This window comes from Oxyura jamaicensis, chromosome 5, assembly GCF_011077185.1.
Source record: "Oxyura jamaicensis isolate SHBP4307 breed ruddy duck chromosome 5, BPBGC_Ojam_1.0, whole genome shotgun sequence".
NCBI classification, from domain to species: domain Eukaryota; kingdom Metazoa; phylum Chordata; class Aves; order Anseriformes; family Anatidae; genus Oxyura; species Oxyura jamaicensis.
In genome coordinates, this window is record NC_048897.1 from 34,812,004 (window position 1) to 34,829,854 (window position 17,851).

General features: G+C 33.7%; 1 long non-coding RNA gene across 2 annotated transcripts in view; it reads left to right on the forward strand.

Annotated features, from left to right (window-relative positions):
* Positions 1–3,305: 3,305 nt before the first annotated feature.
* LOC118168463 overlaps positions 3,306–17,851 on the forward strand; it is an 82,039-nt gene continuing 67,493 nt past the window's right edge. For both annotated transcript variants that reach the window (XR_004751573.1, XR_004751574.1), the window contains exon 1: positions 3,306–3,497. This is a non-coding gene — a long non-coding RNA (uncharacterized LOC118168463). The remainder of the gene's footprint in view (positions 3,498–17,851) is intronic.

A 17,851-nucleotide genomic window follows, 5' to 3' on the forward strand; every position in this document is an offset into this window, starting at 1 on the left:
GTAAAGATGATTCCTTTATTGTCACAGTATTATAAAGTGAAAAAAAAATTTATAGAGAGCATTTAATATTTTCTTATTTAAAATAAAAAATCAGTCTAATTTTGATTTTACTGGTAGTAGTGTACTTCAGATGTTAAATTTAAAAATGTAAAATGGAATCTAGGCACTGTAAGTCTGTATTGATAAAACAAGAACTTAACTCAAATATGCTTAATCAGACAAAAATCCCCTTGATTTTGAAACCAAGTAAAGTTTTATGCTTAATCAAATAATTATTTCTTGGATAACTGTCTGTGATTACCTGAAAGGGATCAGAAAAGTTGAGAAATACTTGATTTGCAGTTCCAGATAAGCAGAAAAAAAAATACATTTTTCACAAACCATGACATAGAACTAGATCCAAATCCATTAAGAGTACATCGACTCAAAGATTCAAGTCTTGAAACTCAAGGCATGTGGCAGACTTGGCCATCTGTACGCTGATCCTTCAAGACTATCAATAATATTTTCAGTACACTTATTGAACACATTTTCTTCAGTTGGGGAATTATAATGAAATTATTGTGATGAGATTTTTTTGAGAGAAGAATCATTGGATAAGAAACTGAAAGGCAAAGGTATCTGTGACAACCTCTTAGACAGCATCAGAAATGGACTATGGGAACCTTTTTAACATAATGATCCCATCTGTGGAACAGTAATTTTAATGGTGCTATTTCACATTACTGCTTTACAATGGAAAATAAATATAATTTTAAGAGCTACATTAGGACAGTTTTGAACAAAACTGGAACAGATTGTAATGATGATCTGAATACCCAGACATGTAAGTACATACACATATTTGCACATATGCAGTTAGAATTTCTCTAGTTGTAAAATAAGAGTAACTGGAACAGAAAACCATACCCTATTTCAGTTCTATAGGTCTTAGGGAAATAGATGTGTAATTATCTTTCCTGTTGTTCTGTAAATTAACTGATCAAATAAATAACAATTTTTGACTGTTCATTCTTCAGAAAGTATTCATGGACGGTAATGTATATCTTCATATATACGTTGCTCATGAGCTCATGATTCTTTATGTTTAGTCTCTAATGTTCAGCATGGACCTGATTTAGCAATACTTAAGAATGAATTGAGTCCTCGAATATCCTGAATTGGAAGGGACCCATAAGGATCATCAATTCCAACTCATGGGTCCACACAGGACCACCCCAAAACCAGACCACGTGTCTGAGAGTGTTATCCAAGCACTTCTTGAACTCCAGCAGCCTCGGTGCTGTGAACACTTCCCTGGGGAGGCTGCTCCAGTGCCCAACCTCCCTCTCAGTGAAGAACATTTTCCTAACACCCAGCCTGAACCTTCCCTGTTGCAGCTCCATACCATTCCCTGGGTCCCGTTGCTGTCACCAGAGTGACTGCACCTCTCTTCCCCTTGTGAGGAAGCTGTAGGCCTCTATGATATCACCCTTCAGTCTTCTCTTCTCTGGGCTGAACAAACCAAGTTACTTTAGCTATTCCTCATACATCTTCCCCTCTAGACCCTTCACCATCTTTGTAGCCCTCCTTTGTTTTATTCAAAGTTCCATTCAAACAGATGGCATTTAGAAGTAAGTGTAAATGTTCACTACAATCAGATAGCATGTGTTTTATTGTGTAAAAATGTGTGTTATTCTGGAGGAGTAAAGGCTTAAAATTTTGTCCCTTATCCCCAAATACTTACAAGCAAGTACATAGTAATTTAGACTTTATTTATTGTAAACATAGTAGTATTTTTTCTAGTTAATACTTTTTATTACATCAATAGTATTCACATATAAATTCACATTGAAATATTCACATAGAAAATAACAATAAAGTTATTTAAGCTGAGCCAAACCATATGAACATAAAATTTTGAGCAAATTAAGCTAGAAATTTTCCACTTCCAGATTTGATTCTGGTCTGTCAGTTTACTTGTTCTCCTACTAGTTGTATTCATTCCCTAACAGTTAAATCAGCTACCTCACTTAATGTTCAATATTATGTTTACCTCACAAAGACATATTTCACTAATTCAAATGGTAATAAAAAACAGATTAATAGTAATTTAAAAGTAATAAAATATTTATTAACATAATAAAAATAATAATATGTAAATGGTAATATTTATTTTAAAATAAATAATATTTATTAAAATAAATTTAAAAATAATAATAATAAAAAACAAACTAATTCAAATAACTATTTACAAACTTATTTTCCTACTCTCTCAGACATACATGTAATCCTAATCCTCCCCAGACACGTTTAATCAAGTAATTCGCAGTTAATAATTTAGAATTTATTTTCTGTAGATTTCTTGTGTTGGTTTAAATTCATAAATATATATGAGTATGTATTTATATACATAAAATACTGCAAAACAGAAAAGAAGAAAGAAGTAAATAAAAATATTAGACTTCTCTGAACTATGGTGTAGTTCAGGGCTGAAATTAAATGCTTAACAATTTTGGAACACAGCATTTAAGAATTTAATGTACATTAGCACTTCAATCACTTCAAAGGAGTTCAACTGTCTCACACAGGCTGACAACGTACAGCCTCAGATAGTATTTCAAGAGACAACAGTGTTTTAGAGCTTTCCTTAGCACAAGAAAAGCCATTCTGATCAAGGTCTGTGATTCTTCTGAAGTGTATTTTTAAAATAAAATTCCAGTCTGCTGAACAAGATAATCACCGACGTATCTGGTTTAGGTTCAAGAAACCAAGAATGTTGAAGCTTGTTTTCCCTACCTGTAGAGAACCATATCATATCACTTTCTAGATGAGTGTCCTAACAAGTTTGAGAAGCTAGTTCTGGTCCAAATTAAACACCCTAAAGACCCTCTGCTTGTCATCTGGACTGTAGTATATAAAAATCTAAAAAAGAGATTTAGGAACTGGAGAACTAACAAAGCCTGATAAAATCCATGACCTGCCTTTTTTCTGCATGGAATTTTAGATAGCAAGTCCAATAATAGAGTAATCCAAAGTATTGCTCCCAAAGTATAATGGATCTGGTTCTACATTAGAAATAACTGCACAGTGAAAGCCTGATTAAGACTTTTCTTTCTGTCATTTATATGATTATATATTTAGAACTCTATTAACAGAGACACTAATTCACTGGGAATTAAATAAACCCATTTCACACTTTGAATTTATGATTGGTGCCGTAAATTGTAAGATTACTTGCAAGATTTTATAGAGCAGTCTGTCATTCAAATATTTATTGCTGGCAGTGCTGGCAGGGATTGGTAGAAAGTGTGTGAGAAGTTTAATCCCATACATTTATTAATAAATCAGATAGTACTAATATGAGTCCTGCTTGCTTTCTCTAAACTCTTTAATTGTACAATCTCTGACATAACAGCAGGGACTGTTCTTTGGAGAAAACATATTATGCAAAAAAAGAAAACATAGAGGAAGCAGCATTTAGAAAAACATATAGGAATAATAAGAGAATGCAGAAGGTAATGGGAGATGGTTTCTTGGCTTAGGCTTCATTTTGTTCTGATTATTGTATTATTTTCAGCTTTATCACACAGCCAGCTAATAAAGAATATTTATTCTGCTTGATCAAAATGTTATTTCATGTATTGGCTTTTTAAAGCTTAAATAATATTTCTAAATTTATATTTATATATATATATATATAAATATTTTAAACCCTTTAAACCCTTACATTTAAATTATAATTACTGTAGCTTAATTCTTCTTCAACTTCCAGAACAGCATATTTTGATATATATTCATCCAAAGCTGTCATCCAGAACCAATAACAAAATATTGATCCATAAACCTGTTTTGTAAAAGACCAAAACTTTTTTGCCTTAAGTTTTGGATTAGGACAATTCTAGTGGGAAAAGGATGTTTCTTTAGAAAAGAAAATTAGAATGTATTTGAAGTTGCTCTTGGCTTCCAATGTCAAAAAGATCTGTAAGGGAGATGAATCAGTTGGAGAGTGCAGGGAAGGCGGTCCTAAGTGTGGAGTAAATGCAATTTATCATTTGGCTCCACAGTTCATCGCTACCCTGTCTGTCTGTTTTCTCTTGTCTGGATCCTGCACAACTACAGTTCAAAGAATGTTTGGTCTTTGATGTAAATAGAAATAGGAACATATTTAATCTATCCACTGCAATACCATAGTCTGTGTAAATACCATGTAATCTAATTTGATATTTCTTTCTTCCCTTTATCCAGTTCAGAGCTTCTCTTGATAGTACATAATAGTATTTTTAATCCATCATATATATATATACATATATGCTTTATTTATTTATTTATTTATTTATTTACTTTAATCGTTTGTCTACATATATTTTCAAAGTCCAGAAAATTCCTGACTTCTGTTCTGAAATGATTCAAGGAAAGGACCCTGAAGAGAGATAGGAAGAAAAATATTATATATTGTTAGGAAATTATTTTAAAATAGTCCCATTATCAGTTAGTACAGGCAACAGATTTTCAAACCTATGGTTATGACTGAAAGTTATATATGCACAAGTCTATCTCATTCAGCTAAAGTGAATGCCATGTGAATTTTTGATTAAGTGACAAAGTTACTAGAAAAGGAAAGATAGGAAATGAGTTATTTTTCTCATGGAAAAGAACCAAATTAAACTAATATAATAAAACAAATAATTGAAATATTTAAACATCTCTTAATACCATACATTTTAAAATATGAATGCACAGTCTACCAGTCTGTTGTAACCTGTTTATGTTGTATCAATCCATACAGTTAAGGTTCAAAAAAATTAGATAAATATGAGGTAAGTAAAAATAATACAAGAAAAGTGTGGAGGTAAAAACAAAGCCAAAGAAATATTCTTATACTGTAAGAAAGTGTTATTTGAAACCTCTGTTCTTGATTGTAGTGAAAGATCTACCTTCCAACAATAAGTATAGAATTCCATTTTGCTAGCTTTTTTTCCCACTTTCAGTAGGAGGAAAATCTTTATTTAGATACAATTAGCTTTTTCTCATAGTAAACATTAAATATATTAATAAATATTTAATAAATACTTTCAGAAAAACATAGAGGAAAACAGTCTTGAGGTATATGCTGAAAATCTTATTTTACCTGTAATCAGGAAAAAGAAATTGCTTCTCTTCCAGTTTTGTGTGCATGTGCTTTTAGTAATGAGCTGGCAGAACAGCGTACCAGAATTACTGTACAGACAATTCACTGTTAGTCATAAACAGAAGTTTTACTCAGATACATAATTATTAGCATGATTTTCTTTAATGACAGGTGAGTTGTTAATAGGCCAACCAGATTAGAAGTTCTTAGAAAAGTCCTTCAAAAAATGGTAGACATTTTCTTTCATTACATTATAGTTATGCACTTGAGTTATGTAGAAAATTTAGATAGCAAAAAGGGAAAACAGACCATAAACAGGAGCTACATTTGATAGTTGAGGAAAGCTGTGTTTTAGTTTCTACTTTTAATTTTTATGGGTTAGTACGTTCACCAGGTGAGTTTATTCATCATTCATCTCAACAAGTAGATAATTAAGTTTATCAACATAAAGATTTTGTAAAGCCTCACCATTAGAATGATCATGCCAAATCACTGATTATTATTCCCAATCCTTCTTTTTTTTTTTTTTTTTTAACTGTTAAAAGCAACTGTGTCCAGAAGAACAGAAGAATCCATTACACAAACAATAAAATACCTTTGTGGGGTAAAATCTGTGTGCTAAAAAATTCTCTTAGGAGATCTTTGTCTGAGACTCTCGATTATCCCCTGTATCACTTGAATGAATCAGAATTAGCTTGAGTATCAGCATGATCAAGACAAAGCCGGTACACTGGGCAGACTTAAAATAGAAGGGATTGTGGTATGGTGTAGGAAGATAATGCAAAAATGACATAAAGGCCCACAGGAAAAATAAAATAAAATGATGTAGGCTTAAAATAATCATAATATTATGATTATGATTATGATTATATTCTTGAAGAAGCAGCTGAATTGCAAACCTGAACAGATTTTGCTTATTAAAAGGAATGGTTCTGGTCAGGCTTTTCTAATAAGAAAACCATGGACAAACACTACCACAAGCACTGCTCTCCTACCTCTCCCCCCAAAAAACTGAGAACTGTTCTTCTGTTTAAGAGAAAATTATTTTCAGGAATCTTGTCTATGCAAGCTTTTTTTTCCTCAGTCTAATCTTTAAATAGTTTCTCCTAAATATAGTGTTTCCTTCTATGTATTTGAAAGAGGTGTTTAAGCTTCATGGAAAATTTTAATATTTCTGTTGTACGCACAAACCTATTTGCTCAGCTAACTGTACCACTGGTGAAAGCTACCAGATCAGCATCCTTGGACACTAAATTAAATGTCTTTATTTAGTCACCTGACTGGCAAAACATGATCATTAGTGTAGTGTGCTTCTTTGCACAAACAGGCAGACTGACAAGCCAGACTCTTGTCCTGGAAGAGCTTATCTACAGAAAAGAAAAAGAAGAAGACTGTCCATTTCTGAAGACTAATCAACACTTGTTTATAGAGACACCTGAGATTCTGAAATAGATTACACAGCTGTGAGATGTAATAGTGATTTGTCTAATATAGGCTATTTATTGTGTAAGGATTTTAAATGAGATAGAGTGACTTCTTCAGCAACTGTGATTTTTTTATTATTATTATTATTTTTTTTTTTGCATTTCTTCTCAACAGCTATAAACAAATAATTATTTCTCAAGCCCTGGTTCTTGAGCTGTGGGGCGTTCTTTCAAACAAACCATGTGTGCACTGCTGGAAGTACCATGATAACCTGTTGCCTAAAGTGACTCAATGTATTCCAAAGTTCAGGTCAGTTGAGCAAGATGGAGGAATATAAGCAAGACAGAAACTCAGTATAAAAGAATATATTAGTTATGTGTTGGTAGGGAAAAGAGGACAGACAGAACATGAAGTAAGGCCTATCATCAGAAGTAATGTAGATCCTGGATTTTCCTGTAAGTGTGGGAACACATATACTACAAACTGAGACAATATAAGGACAGCATGTGACAAGAATAAATAGATACTGCTGGGACAAGCAGAGTGGGTAAAGAACAAAGAAATGAAACCTCACAGCAGTATGTTTGATTCTCCAGTCTGACAAAGACATTCTTGACATCTCAAAGAATGCTTGCTTATAAAGGTAGAGTGAGATAGTACTCCCACTCAGAAACTTTTTGAAGTCAGTTTGTCTTCTCTGTTAGCCATTCTCGTCTTAGAAGAGACAGGCCTGTGTGAAGGGGGAACTTAACTGGTTAGATACAGAGGAAGGAACAGATGGCCTATAAAATAGTAATTATCCACTGATGCATTTACAGTATCTTTATCATAGTATATTTAACACCTTTTTAACGTACAGAGTGGCTTGGGAAGGAAGTGATTATCCTGTACACAGCATCTGTGTATTGGACCACTAAGTCCACTTTTGTCTCCCCTGTACAAGAAAGAAATTAACAAACTGAAGCAAACTCAACAATGAAGATGGAAGAATCAGTGAAGATGGTGGTAGCTATAGAACTTTCTCTGTGAGGAGAGGCTGAGGAACTTTAGGCTTTTTCAGCCTAGAGAAGAAATGGTTTGGAGGGAATATGGCACATACATGGAATATATCAACAAGATAGAACCAAGGTTTTCATGAGTGTTATGTAGTCTGAGGATGAGAAGAAAAAAAAAAAAAAAAGTGAACAAAGTGAAACAAGAAAAGTTCTAACACAACATGAGTAAACATATTTTTTATTGTAAGGACAGTCGAGCAGAGGAACAGGTTGCCCAAAGATGTTCTGATGTTCTGCAGTCTCAATCCTTGGACGTTTTCAAGACCCAGCTAGGCAAAGCCCAAAGGAACTTGTTCTGGCCTCATAGCTGACTGCTCTGAGCAGTAGGTTGGTCTAAAGACCTCATGAGGTCCCCTCCAACATGAACTATCATATGATCCTATGAGAGTCTGACATTAAAGCTGAGCTTCAAGAGGATTCCTGACCTCTTTGTGGAATACTTAGACATACCACCAAGAAAGTAAGTCTGTTATCCTTTGACATGTAAATGTTTTTCAGGAATCAATTGTGACAACAAATGTGGGGACAAACAGGAAGTTAGGAAATCTGCTCTTCTTAGAGTAGCATTATCTGAGCAACACTCAAAATGTACACCTTCCTTAGAAATTATTCAAATAAATGAGTTTTCCTTCTTTTCTCATTTGCTTCATTGCTTGCTTACTAGCTTGTTTCCTTTCTTCCTGCAATTTTATTCTTGGAAATTATTATTTTTATTATTTTATTTCCTTCCTGGTTCTTTTTCTGAAAGTAATAGTTCTGGACTTTCACCAAGCATGGCAATAATCATAGAATCATTGAATTATAGAGTGGTTTGGATTGGAAGGGATGTTAAAGATCATTTAATTCCAACTCCCCTATCACTCCCCTTCCACTAGACAAGGTTGCTCAAAGTCTCATCCAACCTGGCCTTACACACTTCCAGGATGGGGCACCCACAAATTTGCTGGGCAACCTGTTCCAGTGCCTCACCAAGTAAAGAATTTCTTCATAATATCTAATCTAAATTTAACGTTTTTTACTTAAAAATCATTATCCCTATACCTATCACTACACTCCCTGATAAAGTGTTCCCTCCAGCTTTCTTGATTCTTTTTTACAGCTCAAGGCCTATTGGATGTGAAAAATGACAAAAGAGTAGCTATAGATTTTTGTTGGCTTTATATATATATTTTTAAGGTAAGAAGGCAAAATAATGACTTTTTTTCTCTTTTTTTTTTTTTTTCCTAATGATAGTAGTAATTACAGAATCAGAGTATCTGCATTCATAAACACTTGGGCAGACATATACTGTATGCAAGACTTTCATTTACGCAAAGGAAATAATTCTGCTCCAGTTCAAGACATCTCAGTGTACATGTCTAGAAGAAAGTTAATTTTCTAGCCTCCTGTTGCAATTAATGGAGAGCTACTCAATGCATTTAGGGAACCTGGAGAGATGTTTGGTTAACCAATACTAGAAGTCTGTCTTGAAATAATCTGAATCACTTCTTAGGTGTTATTAACTGTATTGCTTAGATCTTCCCAGATCATAAGTGGTCCTGAGATGCCTACTTTACATGTGAAACCCTAAACTGAATCTTACCCAAAATGACATTCTTCCAAAGACATTATACTAACAGGAAATAGAGTTCTTCCCTAGAATTTACAGTTTCAGTAGATTTTTTTTTTTAAGTTAAATCTTTATTTTTATTCCTAATTTATTAGCCTGTTCCATAATGTTAAACTCTACTCACTAATATACAAAATGATGTATTTCTACAAATGTGACTAGTCACCATCCATAAGAATTTCATGTGTTTTTATTTCACATATAACTATTTTCTTATATATAAAATACAAGTACTTGTATGAAATTTTGTTTTCTTATGAAATTGTGTATATAGTTGATGATTGCACTCTAAAGTCAAAAGATTTTGCATATGAACTTTAAAATTTTGCACTTTAAATCCATTAAATCCGGCTTGAATAGAGTTCTCTGAACTAGTATAAACTACAGACTTGCCGGAAAGAAACAGTGTTAAATGTTAAGCAGTAATAGTATATGTATATAAGAAGCGTGGCTGTGGACAGCACCTTCATGGAGGTAATTCAGCTTTTTGGTATTACTTACAATTAAGTGGGATGGTTTAAATCAGAAAACATGCAGCAATGTAAACCTGGGTTAAGTATACCATTACCTGGAGCACTTACAGCTGTCTGTGGCATTTCAAATGGAAAATGGAATCCAAGTAAGCCAGAATGACTGACTTAAAGATGATATTTAAGATAATGAAGAGAAATGGATACAGTCCTATTATATTATAAATTAGATGTGGGAGAAGAGAGAGTGAGTGACTCATCTTTTACTGATACCATAAACAAAGACATTCATGACTTGAGTTCTGTGCAGTAATGTTTCCACCTTATGATAGGTTTTAGAGGGATCTGTTGTCTAGCTTTAGATATTGCAATTCATAAACATTGAAAAGACACAAATTGTCTATCAAGGAGAGAGAATCATGCAGTCACGGGGAAGAGGACAAAGGGAATGAAGAATAATATTTATTATTCATATATAGCATGCCATCTGAAAAATCTGAAAAATTAGGGCTCCTTTCTTTTCTGAGGTAAAACAAAAGTTTGGAGGATTTTTAAAGTAACTGAAGAAGGGTCAGTATTTTAACTTTCCTTTATGACTATAGAATTTCTTTGCATTTATATTTATCTGTTGAATTCTGTATGAGGTTTTTGTCAAAACCTTTAAGAATTATGTAACACCCACCCACTTTATTGACTTTGTTATTAAAAAGAAGTCCTTTGGAAATAAATAAATAAATAAATAAATAAGTATGCTGATTAGATGTTGCCCTTTCATTAGATTCTAGCTATTTATTAGATTAATCAGTCATATCTGAGCATGTGCTTAGTCAACTTGAGTATTTACAGTCATATGCAAAGATTAATTGCAAAACTATGCCTTGTTAACTAATGGATCTTACCTCCTCTAGGTTTTTCGTTATTCTTACAGAGATTATTCTTGATAGATGTAGAAATGCATGTCCCTCTATCATTGAAGTGTATGTTTACAATGTAATTAAATATGTGCTCTTCTTTGAAACTGTAATCTCTGGTTAAAACAGTACTTACAAGGTCTTTGCTCTAAAATTGCTGATGAATATTAAGATGAATAATTAAGATAATTAAGATGAATATTAAGGATTTATAAAGTTATCAAGCGATGTGGATAGCTGTCTGCTATTACCTTGACAGATCCATGAATTACACTCTCTAAAGTGACAGTCTGAAAATAGTTTAAATTAACTGATATTAGCCTTAGATGCTAAACTGGTAAAGATTTGAAGCATACATGTAAATAAAGAACTGCTGCCTATTTCCAGTTCATAAACTAGCTAGTGCATATATCTGCAGATGAATTTTGTCCCTACTGTATCCCTTTGCATGAATTAACTGCTTGTTTTTTTTTTTGATTGTTCCTAAGACAAGCTTTCTAGATAAATGATTTTTTTTTAGTGTCAGAACATTAATTTCCATGCAAGAAACAAATCTAGTCTATGTATTATGGTTTATGTTATTTTTAGATCTGACTAAAGGATTAAGATACAAACCTGTACACTATCTCATGCAATTAATAGAGAAATTGACATCAACAGAGAAAACAAGGTCCATTAATGAAGGTGGTTTTGAAGAATATATAACCTGGAATCTATCCTAAATGCTAGCCTAATGATTCGTATTGTAAGAGGTAATCATGAGCCATTTGTTCACTTGGAGGTCTGATATGCTATTGGTGCCACAGATGAAAAACAGCAAAAGTGCCCTTGACACACATGTATTCCATAAATTCTTAAATACAGAGGATAAACATTATCTACATACTTGTTGACTACCGTCTCTCTGTACAGAAACCAACCAACCAACCAAAAAAAAACAACATATGCAAAAAATTGAGCTCATTGTTTTTGTAATCGAAGCTGTTAAATATTGACATGTCAGTAGTGGTGTTAAATGGCACATGTAAAAGATTCCAGAAAGAACAGTTCATAGTTCCAAGCTATCTATTCTATTGCTTTGTCTAAAGATCATTTTTTTATTATTGTTATTACTAGTATTATTGTTAGAGTTCTCAAAGTCAGTCAAGGTTGGATGGGGCTTTGAGCAACGTGATCTAGTGGGATGTGTCCCTCACTGCCCATGGCAGGAGGGTTGGAACTAGGTGATTTTTAAGGTCCCTTCCAACCCAAACCATTCTATGATTCTATGACTCTTACCCTTTTCTCTCTTTTTAGGTCTCTTTCTCTCTTATTTCTCTCTCTTCCTCTCAATTCTTCTCTCCCCCTTGTCCTTGTATGTTCTCTCTCCTCCTCATCTTATCTTTGCCTCCTTCCTCTTGCTTCCCCTTTCTCTGTTGTGGTCTCTTTTCTTTCACTCTCACTCTCTTTCTCCATCTTCTCCCTTCTCTCTTTTCTTTTTCTCTCTCCTCTTCTCTCATCTTCTTTCTCCATTCTTCTCTGCTGTTCTCTCCTCTTGCCCGCTTTCTCCCCTCAGTTCCTTTTTCCCTCTCTCTCTTTTTTGTTCCTTCTCTCACCACTCTCTCTTGATCTCTCACCCTCCTGTCTCTCTCCGCTCATCTCTTCTCTCTTTCACTTCATTTTCTCTCCTTCCCTCTCCTCTTTCTTTCTCTGGCTGCCTTTTCTCTTTCTCCCTTTTCTCCCATTTTTGAATTCTCTGTGTAATTTCCCTTCCTATAGTTAACTCCACATTGTCTTAGCTGGCGATAATCTCTGTCTTCCACTATCAACAAGTATTCAAAATTGCATAACGGAAAATGCCAAGTAAACTTAATAGTACCCAGTGCTATTGGCTACAGCTGCCCAGTCTTCTAGAATATGAATTACACATCATGTTTAATTTAGATTTCATGCTATCCCCACTATTACTCAGGTTCTTTAGGACAGTATAGAAGCTGTTTCTAAGCTAAAGGGAACAGAAGAATCATAATTTCTCTGGTATAATATTTTCTGATTTTGGCTTGCATGAAGCACAACACAACACTTTTTTAAAAGCTCTCCTGACTCCCAAACATTTTATGGTCTTTTATTTGTTTATTTATTTAGCCACACTTTCATAATTTTTGATTTTGTCTTACTTGTACAGCTCCTTTTTTCTACCTAGTGCATTGCTTTTATACTGCATTTCTCGTTCCCAGCTTAATTTTATATGCAGTAGCTGTTTTTGTATTTTTTTTCTAAACACCTACTTTGAACTATCTCTGTACTCAGTGTCAATAGGAACTTGCCAGTTCAGTTAAAGCCAGAAGCAGACATATTTCAGCCCTGAAATTCTACTCTATATTCTTCAAACAGAGTACTGAAAAAGTATAAAAACAAAACAAAACAACAACAAACACAACCCCATCCAAACACAAGCCAGTTATGTAAAGCCAAGCCTTAATCCTGTATCAAACTTCTGGTTTAGATATAAAGTTCATATCAAAGGAGTTTTTTAGAGGAATGGAAATATTTAAATATTTTTTCCTAACTATGACTCCTGCTGACCTGTCAGAAAGCCAGACTCAACACTCTTGATCTGGTGACATTACTGTTTTCTACTTACCAAATAAGACAGGGAACTTTGTATGTTCTTTGACTTTAGAATAGAAGTGTGTTGAGGCTCACTTCCTTGCACTTTTTCATGTACTCTGAAATCATTTTATCTGGTTACGTTCTAAGATGCCACTTCCAAAAGTACATAAGCTTGTTTCTGATTTTGTATTTAAAAAAAAGTGTTTGGTCTTAAAAGAACCTTCTGAAAACAAAAACACTTTCTCTCTCTTTTTAGGATTCATTCAAGAACAGGAAATGTTAAGGTGATAGAGCTACTATGCTTTGTTTTTTATGGTTAGAAAAGTTTTTCCTTTCTTTCTATTGCTGCTCATAGCTAGGTACAAATGTCCATGCTGACTTTCACACTGACATGGACCAAAAATAGGAAAAAAAAATATATACTTGCATATCTGTTCTGTTTTAACCTAGTTTTTTTTGAATTGTTTTAACCTTTTCAACAATGATAACACTCTTATTCTCTATAAAGCCACCTTAAATCCTATTTTATTTAAGCTGAAGTAAAAACAGAACCATTTGAATGGCTGAAGGGAAAAAAAAAAAAAAAAAAACTTTTTTTTTTCTTTTCCCTTGGAAAATTATTGAACAGTTAATTTTCTAAAAAGTTTAATTATTAGCAGTAGTGATAGTAATAGACAACTGCTAATAGACAATGCTGCTTGTCAAAATATATTTTCAGATGGTAGAAATGTGTGAAACAGCAAAAGGACAGAGTCAAAACAGCCTGTTCAAATTAAGTGTCCTAAATAATACTTACTGTATTCCAGGAAAACACAGAGCTCTTCCTATATAGCTCTGATTGGTGTACACTGCATGACATGCTTTGTGTCAAATCAATCAAGTGCACTTTGCTTTTTAAAACCAAAAAAGTAAATTTATTTTATTACTCATGTTAGTATTTGGCAAGTGTGAAATACATTCACACCTTCTTCAAGGATCAACAATGCTTTTGTTTTGCATGTATATTTACAAAGTCTATGCCCTTGTGTGCATTTTTCCACTTAAAAGAAGAATTTGTTATACTTGAGTAGGTTTGTGTTTTGTGTATTTGAAACTATGATAACACATTTACTTTTAAGCTTCAGGTTATTTACATTTCTGAAAGTAAATGTTAGAATCTTTTCTTTACAACTCAAATTCTAACTGAAAATCAACATTTTAAAATTTTTGTTAAGGTAATTAGAAATCATTAATTTTGTATGTAACTATAAATGTTTAAAAGATTGCCAATAAAAATATGAAAATTTCAGAGTCATAACCTGATTAGAGGAAAATATATACAGACTCAGAAATATAATCCCATTTTCTATTAGAAAGTTGAATAAAAAATCTTAAAAACATTACTATGGTTCTCTATGTGAAGAGAAATTAATCACAATATATATATATTGGTCTTCTCTATCTAAAACAAAGCTTATGATGACAGTGAGTGAGATCATTTCTCTGTGTGTTTTCTGTTTTTTAGTTAATAACTTGTGTAGAAAGAAATCAGGAATTATTATTATTATTTTTTTTTTTCTTGTCCTATGCAATAGCTTTGAACTGGAGGTGACAGTCATTTAACCTGTAGATTTTCATCATATTCTGTAAGTAAACTCTCACAATTGTGCCTTACATCTGGAAGTAATTTCTAGTATCCATTTATCTACATATCACTTCTTTAAATTTTTCATTTTCACCAGAAGTATTATTTTATTAGCGTTCATTTTAAGTTCTCTCCTTTTTAAGACTTCTTTAGTTTTCTTTTCTATTTTCTAACTCCCTCTCACCTTCCATCCCCCCAAGAACACTCCTCCCTACCATCCCCATATCTCCTCACTGCTATCGATAATGAACGTGTACTCCCATCTGTTCAGAAAGAACAGAGGCCAGACCAGATGTGACCTGTGATTTACCAAATGGGAAGCAAACACAAGGAATGCTGTCTGCCATCTGTTGATGCAGAAACCAGTAGAGCTGGACTGGCATTTCAGCAGAGCACTCCCACTGGGAAACTGTAAAGGAAGCTAATATGTTTCATTTTTATCCCCCTCTCTGACCTGACAGTTCCTCTGCATGAAGAGTATCTTGCAATGAAGCTGTAAGATTCATGTCTAAATGACTGACTTCTAGGGAAAATAAAAGATTTTTTATAGTTTATATTTCTGCCAGAGACAGCAGTACAGAGATTATACTTCTCTCTACAGCAAACTGATACCTTAAGCTGCTCTCTGAAATGGGTATGGCAAACAAAGCCTCTGGTTTTCCTTCCTCTTCCTTTTGTTTCAGTGCACATGAAAGGATCCTGAGAGTGCCAAAGGAAATTAAGCAGGTGTTAGCAACAGTTACAAAGAAAGATCCTCATCTGCACTTCATTCTACTCCTAAATTATTCTACCAACGAACATCTGTTTTGTTTTAAAAGAGGAAATGCATAACATAGGGAGTGCTCCTTGTGGCACTACCTTAGCTTAATCTAAGAGGATCTGTATATTCTTATGTGCTGATGATGCAGATTTTTAAGATGTGAGTTGAAAACTGGAGGATGGTTTGAAATTATTCAAAATGTACTTGATAGTAAACTGGGATTAAAAGTCATCCATATCTGGACACTTTTTTTTTTTTTAATTCATTTATTTATTTATAATTTAGTCAGCAGTCAGCATGCTCACAAATTAAGCAGGACAGAGACTGAAAACATTTTAAAGGCCAATAGTGCTTTGCGCTATTTGCGCTATTTGTGCTTTTTTTTTTTTTTTCTTTTCTGTGATTTAGATAAACTGAAGCACTATGGAACCAAAAGAGACTTCCACTCACCTCTTTTCATTTTGTGTGATCAGAGAAGCAATGTAGTAATTCCCTTCCAGAAACCAGTTTTCCACTTCTAAGTTGTATACAGACAGTTTTATTGTAATGACATGGATTCTAAACTCAAGATATTCTCTGCCAGGGCTGCTACCTGCTATTGTTGGCTTAATAACTATATTTTGAAATGCTACAGCCAGAGGATTCTTACACTTTAAGTTCTTTGAAGATATGTTTAATACTTTGTGCAGACTGAATGTAGTGTTTCACCCTGATATAATTTTTTCCCTACATCACTATATTGTTTTATAGATAGCAACTCATGCACATTGCATTTGTTTAAATTAGCTAGAGAAAGCATATTTAGAAAAGAGAGAAGGATCTTTGGTAACAATGTTTACAGCTTTGTGGTGTTTTTGTTGTCGTCCCTCCTGCCCCCTCCATCCCCTCCTTAAACTTACTTCAGTATCTCTAAATGATTAGGAGGTCTACAGCACGTTCAGATTTGACACTCAAATATTCATCTTCCCTGTTAAGGAGACATGCATCAAAATGATTGACTCCCTCTTTGTATAGTGTAGAAGGAGATGTCAGGTAGGTGTGAGGGGGAAGCTAAGCAGTATTCCTCAAGCCAGTTCTGAAATACATAAAAAAGATGCCATTTTAAACTACTTACTGCACGATCTCTGGGGATCTGTCTTGTGGTTTCCTTTGAATCTCCTCTGTTCCCCTCTTAGGTTTTCCTTCTCTGACACTGAGAGCAGAATACTTGAAATGCTCTGTCAGAGAAGAATGTTTTTGCCAAAAGAGAAATATGTTTTCTTCTGCCCTGTTTCTGTGTTGAAAAGCAGTGATGTGTCATTAGCAAGCACACTACCAAAGCAACTTCAGTAAAGGCAGAAGACTTTACAAATGGGAATTAATGTCAAAAAGAAAATGATCTTTTGATATTCTCAGCATTCATAATGTATAGCAATCTGTCTCTAGGAGGGGCTGGGAATCAACTAAGCATGAATGATGTATAGGAAGGTGGAATATGACCTTAACAAATTGTATCGTCTCGTCTTGATGTATCCATCTGTTTCATACAAAGAATTTTCTGATAATGTGGTAAGGAGGTAGATATGATTTCCAAGAGAACAGTCATTATGGTCCTCTGTCTTCCTGGACCTGAAAAGTTTAATCCAGGTTGCCTGGGAGGTAAGTAATAAAACATTTTATCCTAGGCAAGTGCAAAAATACTCATAAACCCAAAGGTTAATCACTGCACCAAAAGAACAGATGAAGGAGACAGGGCAGTTTTATGTCTCAGTGTGATGTCTTTATTAATCATGATGCCCATTTGCTTTAAATATGCCCCATGTATTTTCTTTTGAAAGCCAAAATAGACAGATAGAGATTGGAAAGACAAAGGAGGCTGATACTATCACTTGCTAAAACGTTTTGCCTTTCTATATGGCATGTTCAGGAAATGGCATTATAGAAAAAACATATTTTAATTCAGTGACTGACTAAATACTAATTTGACTAGATAATGTTTCATATTACACTCTTCTGTCTCTCATCTTGGCTCCATGACAGTAGTTCAGTGCTGGTGAAATTTTATATTGATAACACTGAAGACTGAAATTTTTCATTATCCCAAGGATGGGTATCTTGTAGACACTGCCTCAAAAGTGAAAGGATCATTTCCTCATAAGGATGGGAGGCAAAACAGAGAATAACAGAGAAATAGTCACTGCTTCTCATTTAATCTCCCTTGCAAATAAATCCATAAATAACTCAACAGATAAAAGCACACACTTCCTCCTGTGTGAGCTGTCAGAAATAAGAAAGGAAATTTGAAAGGTTACAGGT